Source organism: Stegodyphus dumicola, chromosome 6, assembly GCF_044657685.1.
Source record: "Stegodyphus dumicola isolate Sdum_Otavi_A_Nest chromosome 6, ASM4465768v1".
In the NCBI taxonomy this organism is placed as follows: Eukaryota; Metazoa; Arthropoda; class Arachnida; order Araneae; family Eresidae; genus Stegodyphus; species Stegodyphus dumicola.
Genome location: NC_140773.1, coordinates 197,146,336 through 197,155,808, shown reverse-complemented (window position 1 = coordinate 197,155,808; position 9,473 = coordinate 197,146,336). Strand labels below are relative to the sequence as shown.

Here is a 9,473-nt window from a genome sequence, read left to right as displayed (position 1 = left end):
GAGGTATATGGAAATAATTGTGCAAGATTCTGAAGAAACACTTTCTTTTAAATGTGTGAAATATTTCATAACATATATGGAAGAAGAAAGTACAGCATTCTCTGTTTTGGATGCTTTTCATCAAATGTAATATAAATACGAACTAGAAACCGTAATAAAAAGTCCTTCCTCTTCAATCAGATCACCTTTGTGTTGCATTGTATTTGTAATACTTCTAAAAATCCAATTTTTACCTAAATTAAAAAACAGTTATTCCATAAAAGATAATAACTTTGAACGTATATAGAATGAATTTTGTAATTTGAGTTATGTTACAAAATAATTCATAGTTTATATATTTTATACTAGTAATTTAGATAAAACCTGTCCAATTTAAGAATGTGTGTTAACCACATTCTTAAATTGTAAAAGGACGACTTAATCAAATGTAATTCATTTCAAAGCATAAAAGAAAGCTTATTTTTTATTTTACACAGCAACAGCATTTTCATGCAGTCAAGTTTTTTTAACTGCTAGTTATTATACATAATACTTAATTTTAAACCCATTCTTATTAGAAAGCATAACTAAGAAACTTCTTTTTAAAGCACCACAGTGATTGCAAAGAATGTCGTTAAATTTACAAAAGTATTGAAGATATATTGAACAGCATTATAACAAGAAAGTACTGTACAAAATATGTAAATTTAGCATAACTTCTTTTTTAGTATTTGCATAGTTTCCTCCAAATGAACCTTAATGGGAAGTTATCTTGTGAAAATTTAAAAGTATTAAAATGGCCTCTATTTAAGATGTAACTGCATTTATAATTATTTTGTAATTGCGAATAGATTATATTATTGCAATTAGATTATGCACTTACAACATAATTGCATAAAGTAATGAAATTAAGAGTTCACAGACACAATGTAATATAATTACAATGCAATTACCTAAATTGTAATTATAGTCACTTATTTAATACCACAATATTATTACAATCACAATGTAATTTAAATTGGGTACTATATTTGCATACCCTCCACTCAAAAGGAGGTACTGATAAGCCTGGAAGTTATTATCAACAAAAAGCCTGTTCAGGACAGTCTGATGACAATTTCCACCGGACGAAAAGTACATTCTTAAGCCCAGGCAAATCATGACAATAAAAATCATTTAGTCTTATGATTCACTATATTTTAAACCCTAAATTTGAATTCTGCACCAAATTATTTACCTATATTTTAACATATTTTATGAATTATTAGAAGCGATATGGCAACTATCTTCTAAAAATAACTGTAAAATATTTGTATCCATTAATTGATTCAGATACACACTTTTATTATTTAAGTATATCAAAATAACAGTTTCATGTTCCTGAAATACAAAAATTATGGAAAAAGTTAAAGTAATATTCTTAGAAGCATATGATATTAGTCACCAGATGCAAAATTATAGTTAATTTTTTGCCCTAAATACAATTTTATTACACAGTAGTCAAATGTGTAACTTAATAACATGTTATATAAAAAATTAATGATAATAAGTTTATCAGAAATGAATTAATTCTGCAAATAAACTTTCTGCACTTGAAAATTTTCTACACCTGAGGGGAGGGAGAGATCTAGTAAAATTAGATTTATTATAACTTTAGTTGGACCAAACACCTTCTCTCTATATATATGCATCACTAAAGAAATAAATAAAATTATCATGCTTAAAAAACAGATATACCATACCAGTTTTTTTCCCCTTGTTACCCTTTACATTGAGAAATAACAAACACTGAAAAATACTATCCTTGAAATTTTGTTTAAATGAAGAAACACACACCATCTTTTTATTTAAGCATTACACTTCAAAAACAGATACACATACCAATTTATTTTCACTAGCCTTTATACTGATAACATGCCATATAAAAATGAAAAGAATTACCCTTGAAATTTAGATAAAATGAAGTAACACAATGGGAAAATTTATGCACACGGACATCTTTTTTCTATTGCATATTGTCTGACATGATCCACAAGTGCCTAAAAATGTACCCAAAGAAACGCATTTCAATATTAACAAAAAATTGTTTACAGATTAAAATTCATTCATTTCATACCAGTATTATAAAGATCATGCATGAAACAAATCTGCTTTCCCATACTTTTAAGTAAAACTTTTATACTGGAAAATAGACTATATTTCTATATATTAGAAACAAGAAAATACTAATTTGAATGTTCTGCATTCATTTCTAAATCTTTACTCCATTGCCAAATTGTATAATACTGTGATTATAAATAAACTTGCACAATTCTTGCAATTATTGAAGTCAGATTATATATATTTTGTCTCACACTATTCAATTTATTCTATTGACTTCAGATGTCAATGTCAAAATTCTGGAAGTTATTTTAACCAAGAAACAGTAGTGGGTTCCGTGCATAAACAACTCATCTAACTTTTTAACAATAGTGATTATAAAATAAAGGAAAAAATTATATATCATTCCAACGATATTGCAACTATAGTGTAATGTTACATATATCTTTAGCAAACATTCAGATTTTATCTTGACTTTCCAAATTATTATTTATTTTTTAATAAATTTCAATATGCTAATGATTTTCATGTTACATTAGTATAAATTCCACAATTAGCACAGGAAAACAAAATCCGCGCTTTATATTAGAAGAGAAATTTCTTTTCCACATTCAAAACATCTACATTGGCGATGTTTGGCGACTGGTACATTAACCCTAGACTAATTTAATTATAGCTATTATTACAGAAATTAGCAAGTACTCAGGTTATTGTACACAAGAATTTCACTTTACTTGCACATTATAAACATCAGAGAAGATATAAACTCTAAATGAAGGCGTAATTAACATTATACTTACTAAGCAAAGTTCAGCGCCTGGACCAGGTTTCCAATTGTCTCTTCGGCAATTATTTACCCATATTTTTCTTCTTTCTTCATTTTTAGGAAATTTTACCAATGTATGACTTTTCCGTGAATGATTTGAACAATTAACAGCTCTACATCCGCCCATTTTACACAAAAGAAACACAAAAAATTGTTGCACCGTAAGTACACAGCCGCCATTAAATCTCCCACTTGGGAGCGCGAATGCCTGATGATTCAGCCTGGTATATAGGAGCCTTACTTATCAGGTTCTGTATTCCTCTTTACTTGCTTTGGAAACATGAACTGTCCTGACTCGGAACAGGGAGCTTACTCAAGCTATGTTCGATAAATTGTGAAGTAGACAATACACACAGGAAGGCTATACGAAACCCTTTATTTTTCTCTCTTTACAATGATTTTCGGAACTTCGGACTACAGAAACCAACCACTTGTGGTCTCAACGTAAGAATATAAAAATATTAACTAAAACTCTAACTAAACTAACTTTGGATTAATAAACAAGTGCCTAACTCCAAGATTGGCCGTAAATTAACGAAAAGCCGTATGTAGTACAGAGAGCTGCTAAAACTACGATACGTTTAAAATTAAGACGAGGATTTAACCTCTAGCCTTGAAGGCAACCAGCAAACGAGTAAAACTACTATGGCAAGCGGCCTGCTTCTGATAACTCCTTCCTCTCTCTTGCTTGGCAAAAAGCCACAACTTAAGTACTTGGCGTTAGCAAGACAAATTTGCATGAATAAGTTAAAGCTTTTAATTCTGGCCGGAAGTAGAAAATAAGAAGTTATAGTAATGATTTAAAATAAAAATAAACGTTAGTAAAACTTAAGATCCTTACATACTTCCCGCCAGAGTTAATTAGTTTGAAACTGAGGTCTAAAACGACCTTGTTGAAAACTTTTAGCTCTAGAATCTAACGCGAGGCCAATCTTTTACAAACATTTCTCACTGGAAACTAGAAATTAAAAAAAAAAAAAATTGTTTTTACAATATCAGCTCCATGGACAACCAATTTTTCATCTGTACTGCATCTAAACAGGAGCTTTTATTCAAATCTGGTTCCTTCCAGAGATCTGGAAGGAAAACTAGTTGAATGAAATGTTACACAATTAAATGGCAAGTAACATAAATATTTACATTTCTCTTAACATTATTATTTCATTCATGACTTTATTTTAATTATCTCTCCCTGTGCTCTCTGACATGTGTTGTAAAAGAACACCAAACACGAATGTGTTTATGTACACGTGTTCAACACTGCCTCCTACAATCAAAACACTAACGTGTTAAAATTCAACATAACAAGACCTCGTAACACACCCTATCTTAAACTCTAAACCCTGAGGTACTATAATGAAAGTGGCTAACTCTGAAGTGTAGCGTCAGAGAGCCTAACTACATTCATTCAACCTTTAACACATATTCACAATAATTTGCTCTTTTTACAGTCACACGAATAAGTTAAAATTTTTGGCATTACTTTCACTTTTAACATATCACAGTATTTCTTAACTTTTAAAATAACAGTTCACATTATATATAAGGACATATTAACATGCCGTTAATTTTACGCATTTTAAAACATACATTAGTAGTACATTGTTAACTTCTATTCTTTTCCAAGCAAGTGCCAGTTCTTCTACATTGAAATACTACATTTCAAAAGTCTTTCAGACTAAAACTTCTTTCTTGCCAAAATCTTTTAAATAAAATTTTATACAATAATTTTTACTATTTTCTTAAGGTACCTTTCTCAAAGATTATCAATGCTTTTACAATATTCAAGTATTTACACATTCCTATTATACATTAATTTTAGTTTTACTCGCGAGTAATTGAAAAACAATATCAAAATAGGTAACAACTCATTTCTCGCCTTTTTGGCGATAAAGGTAGGCCTCACATGAGGTAAAACTTCTTGAATTCTGCCACTTGCAGTAAGAATGAAAAAACTTAAGGTTTCAAAGTAACATAAAGTTTTATTTATCTTTGTGATATTCAGACATCCTTTTTTCTGCCCAGGCTTGGAAAGTGGCGAAGACTACGGTCTGATTGATCTTCCGTCTTGTGCGGGTTCGCCCTTCAGTTCCTTCCTCCATGAACTTTCTTTTCCTTCCAGTTCGGTCACCCTTGAAGACCTTCTTTTTAGCCTCTGCCTGTGGTCTCGTCCGTTTGATGGCAGCTGGTCTTGGCGGAACCGGGACAACTCTCTCTCGTTCCTGCTTGGATCTCGTTGCTGGCTGTTCAAATTTTTCTTGTTTCTTTGCCTCCGCAGCTGGTGTTCCTTCATCAATTCGTCGACATTTGCTGCGTAGACTCCTATCCGATGGGTAGATCTTCCGCTTTGGAGCCGGGTTATAGTTGCCGTCATTTCTCCTGGCTCTCTTTGCATTCGTCGTACTTCTCCCTTCTTCATTCTGGGGGTGGTCGTGCCCTCTCTTTTCTGGTCGGTGGAACGGCTTCTTTTTCTTGTTACCTTCAATTTTGACTAATGGCTTTCTTTTCAACTGCTCCTGTCTGGTAATGGCTTGCCCTTGTGATTGTCGTTGTTCCACCTCTGGAGCTTGTGCCTGCCGTGCCGAATCCTGCAAAAGATCTTTAAATATTGGCATTTTATTACGATTATAGAATGGTTTTATCTGGTCAATGTTTGCGGTGCAGGTTTCACCATTCCTGGCCTTAAAGACCACTACAGCCTGAGTTATTTTTTCTATGACATATGGTCCTTCATATCGTGGATAAAATTTGGCAGTTTTATCTTCTGGTGCTGAAGAAAGTGAATGCTTAATTTTTAGTAATTCATCCCCTACTTTATAAGTTACTCCCCGTCGTTTCAAGTCATAATACAATTTTTGTTTTCTTTGTGCTACTTCCGTATTCTTTTTTGCTTCTTTTATTAGTTTTTCTATATCACCCATTTTAAATTCTGGGGCTCTTTGTTGCACATAAAATAGTTTATCTAACGGTGTTATAACCTTTCTGCCTAGAAATAACTCAGCAGGAGTTTTGCCCGTTGTATCATGTTTTGCGGTCCTAAGGGCGAAAGCAAATTCATTGACATAGTTATCCCAGCTTTTATGAAAATTTTTAACATAACTACGGATAATTTTCACTATATTTCTGTTGACCCGTTCCGCTATATTTGATTGCGGCCGATACGGGACCATTTTTAAATGACGTATGCCCAGTTTTTTGCACATGTCTTCAAATATATTACTTAACAAATTGAGGGCCACTATCCGATATAACTTTTAGGGGCGCCCCGTATTTAAATATATGTATTTAAAATAGACTATGTAACTAATTTCGCGGAGGCTCGCTTTAAGGGAACAATTTCGGTCCACTTACTAAAATGATCAACCATAACAAGGAAATACCGACTTTTATTTAACTGACTTTTTGGGAAAGGGCCCTATAAATTGATGCCAATTATTTCATTTGGAAATTCGGATTTAATGCTATTTAGAAACCCGGCCGTCCACGAGAATCTTGCCTTTTTCCTTTTTAATTTTAACAATGGTTCAGCAATAGCTGCAAAATCTTTTATAAAGGACCTATAATATGAACAAAGTCCTAGAAAAGAAGAGAGCTTCTTCGCCGTATTTGGCGGCGGATACTTTTGCACAGCGATTATTTTTGATTCGTCCGTCTCGATTCCTTTCTGAGATATTTCGTAACCTAAGTATTTTAATTCAGGGGCTGCAAATTTGCACTTTTCGAAATTAACTTTTAGACCCGCCTCATTTAATAATGAAAACACCTGTCTTAAATCCTGTACATGTTGGTCCAGATTATCACTAGTAATAATGATATCGTCTAAATAGATAAATGTGGTCTTTCCAAGAACAGGCCTTAGCACAATGTCCATACATCGCTGAAATGTTGCCGGTGCCCCTGAAAGGCCAAACGGCATACGCAAGAATGCATAAGTGCCAGACTTGGTTATAAAAGCAGTCTTAGGCACATCTTCCGGTTTAACCCCTATTTGAAAATAACCAGTCGTTAAGTCTAACGTAGTCATATATTTGATAATAGATCGATAATAATCGTTTCTTCGATAATAGGTAACGGATATATCGGATATTTAGTCATGGAGTTTAATTTACGATAGTCAATTGCAAAACGCCACCTTTTCGGATGTGTTACCGGATAGTCATTATTTTTCTTACATAACACAACCGGGCTAGCATAACTACTTGAGATGGGCGTTATGATCTTTTTACGTAACGTATCTCGAATGTGCCACTCTATAATTTTTTCTTTATTCTTATCATATCGATATGGTTTGTGGCGAACTGGCAGTGAATCTCCGGTGTCGATACTATGGTTAGTAACTTGAGTAAATCCAGGAATATCACTAAATAACGAAGCAAATTCACTTACCACTTGTCGAATTTTTTGTTGCTCTTCCTTAGGCAGGTGGTCGAGGTTTAACGTCGGTGGTTCTGTTTTTTCTTCTCGAACTGGTTTCATCGTCAGCTTAAGGGATGCTTCGTTAAAATCCAGCGTTGCTTCCGCCTCTGAAAGAAAATCTATCCCTAAAATGACATGTGCTTGTAAATTTTTTACGATAAAAAACATGATCTTTACTTGTTCGTCTTTGATACGAATGTATAAGGCTATTTTACCTATGCATTTGCATCTTTCTCCCTGCGCAGCTAACACTGTCGTATTATCCGAATTATATATGCGGTATTTACGGAAATACTTCCTAAAAAAATCTTCTGCCACACAGGAACACTGCGCGCCTGTATCAAGGAGTGCGGTGGCTGGGATGTTATTCACCAAAACTTCAATCTTTGGAAGAGTCAAGATTTTCACCATAACTGTATTTAACTTGAAGGAAGAGGGGTTTTCTTGGCCTTCGGATTTCCACACCCTCCCGTCAGCAGAAATCCGTTTTAGTTTAAATTTTGTTTCTTCATTTCCATGCCTTCCTTCTTTTTCCGCTGGCCTTCAGACTTTTTTTCTGGCTTACTATTGAACTGTCGACGTTCGCCGGTTGTTTTTGGATACTCGGGTTTCCTTGCCCACTGATTCGCTTTGCTTCCGTAGCCGTGTTCTTGACTTTGCTGTGGTCATGGCGCATCAAATTGGCTTCGTTGCTCATACTGGCGTCTTCTTTCAATGTCCGCCGTTCTTCTACTTTCAAACTGGATTGCTAGCTCAAATAACTTTTCCAGTGTAGTCGGATTCCTTAATTCAATAAAGTCTTGTACTTGGGGAAGTAACCTCGACAAAATCACTTGGATTATCTCAGGATCCGGACGGTTTCCATACAAGAGTTTAAAGACGTGAATTTTTCTTAAAATAGAGCTTGAGAGATTTTCAATTCGTTTCTGGTATATGCTGAAGAGTTCCGTTTCTAATCTTGCACGATCTCTTACGACAGGGAAGGCTTTTACTAAGACAGTCTTAAAATTTTCGTAAGTATAGGTGGGACTTCCCGCTTGACCCCTGCCTATACATTTGAACCAATTAAGCACTTGGCCCCTCAAAACGCTGGTAGCTAAGGTGACTTTCTGGAACTCATGTACTGGATACAGCATGAAGTGGTCATCCAATTTTTCCAAAGAACTGGTTACCGGTGAGTTTCCATTAAATGTTGCTTCTGGTTTCATCGATGCGCGCATGGTCTGTACGATGTAACCAAATCCTTCCAGGACGGCAGCTGGCATTTCTGGATTCTGAGCCGCTTCTGCAGGCAGCACAGGTTCTTCTTGAAACTCGGCCATGGTTATTCTTCTTCGTTGGGCGCCACTATCAGGGCTGGTGTTCCTCTTTACTTGCTTTGGAAACATTAACTGTCCTGACTCGGAACAGGGAGCTTACTCAAGCTATGTTCGATAAATTGTGAAATAGACAATACACACAGGAAGGCTATACGAAACCCTTTATTTTTCTCTCTTTACAATGATTTTCGGAACTTCGGACTACAGAAACCAACCACTTGTGGTCTCAACGTAAGAATATAAAAATATTAACTAAAACTCTAACTAAACTAACTTTGGATTAATAAACAAGTGCCTAACTCCAAGGTTGGCCGTAAATTAACGAAAAGCCGTATGTAGTACAGAGAGCTGCTAAAACTATTATACGTTTAAAATTATCACGAGGATTTAACCTCTGGCCTTGAAGGCAACCAGCAAACGAGTAAAACTACTATGGCAAGCGGCCTGCTTCTGATAACTCCTTCCTCTCTCTTGCTTGGCAAAAAACCACAACTTAAGTACTTGGCGTTAGCAAGACAAATTTGCATAAATAAGTTAAAGCTTTTAATTCTGGCCGGAAGTAGAAAATAAGAAGTGACAGTAAAGATTTAAAATAAAATAAACGTTAGTAAAACTTAGGATCCTTACAATCTAAGAAGCCATTCTATCAGGCAGGTAGTCCTAGTGTAATTTGCCATAATCAAATAACCTAACTCTTCCAAATGTCTGAAAAATCTTTACATGCATTATTTTCAAGAATTTATATCTATTTTCCGTTGATTTTAAGCAAACTTGTGCACTGTGCAAAAGAGTGTAATTCAAACAAACCAGCTACGATGTGCATGTAAGTGGAA

The 9,473-nt window shown here is 34.5% G+C and overlaps 1 long non-coding RNA gene across 1 annotated transcript; it reads right to left on the bottom strand.

Moving 5' to 3' along the window:
• Nucleotides 1-1,205: 1,205 nt before the first annotated feature.
• Nucleotides 1,206-3,056, bottom strand: LOC146996931 (uncharacterized). The gene is made up of 2 exons (XR_015041504.1): nt 2,880-3,056; nt 1,206-2,018 (listed from the first exon to the last, which is right to left on the bottom strand). It is a non-coding gene; the product is annotated as an uncharacterized LOC146996931 (long non-coding RNA).
• Nucleotides 3,057-9,473: the final 6,417 nt, after the last annotated feature.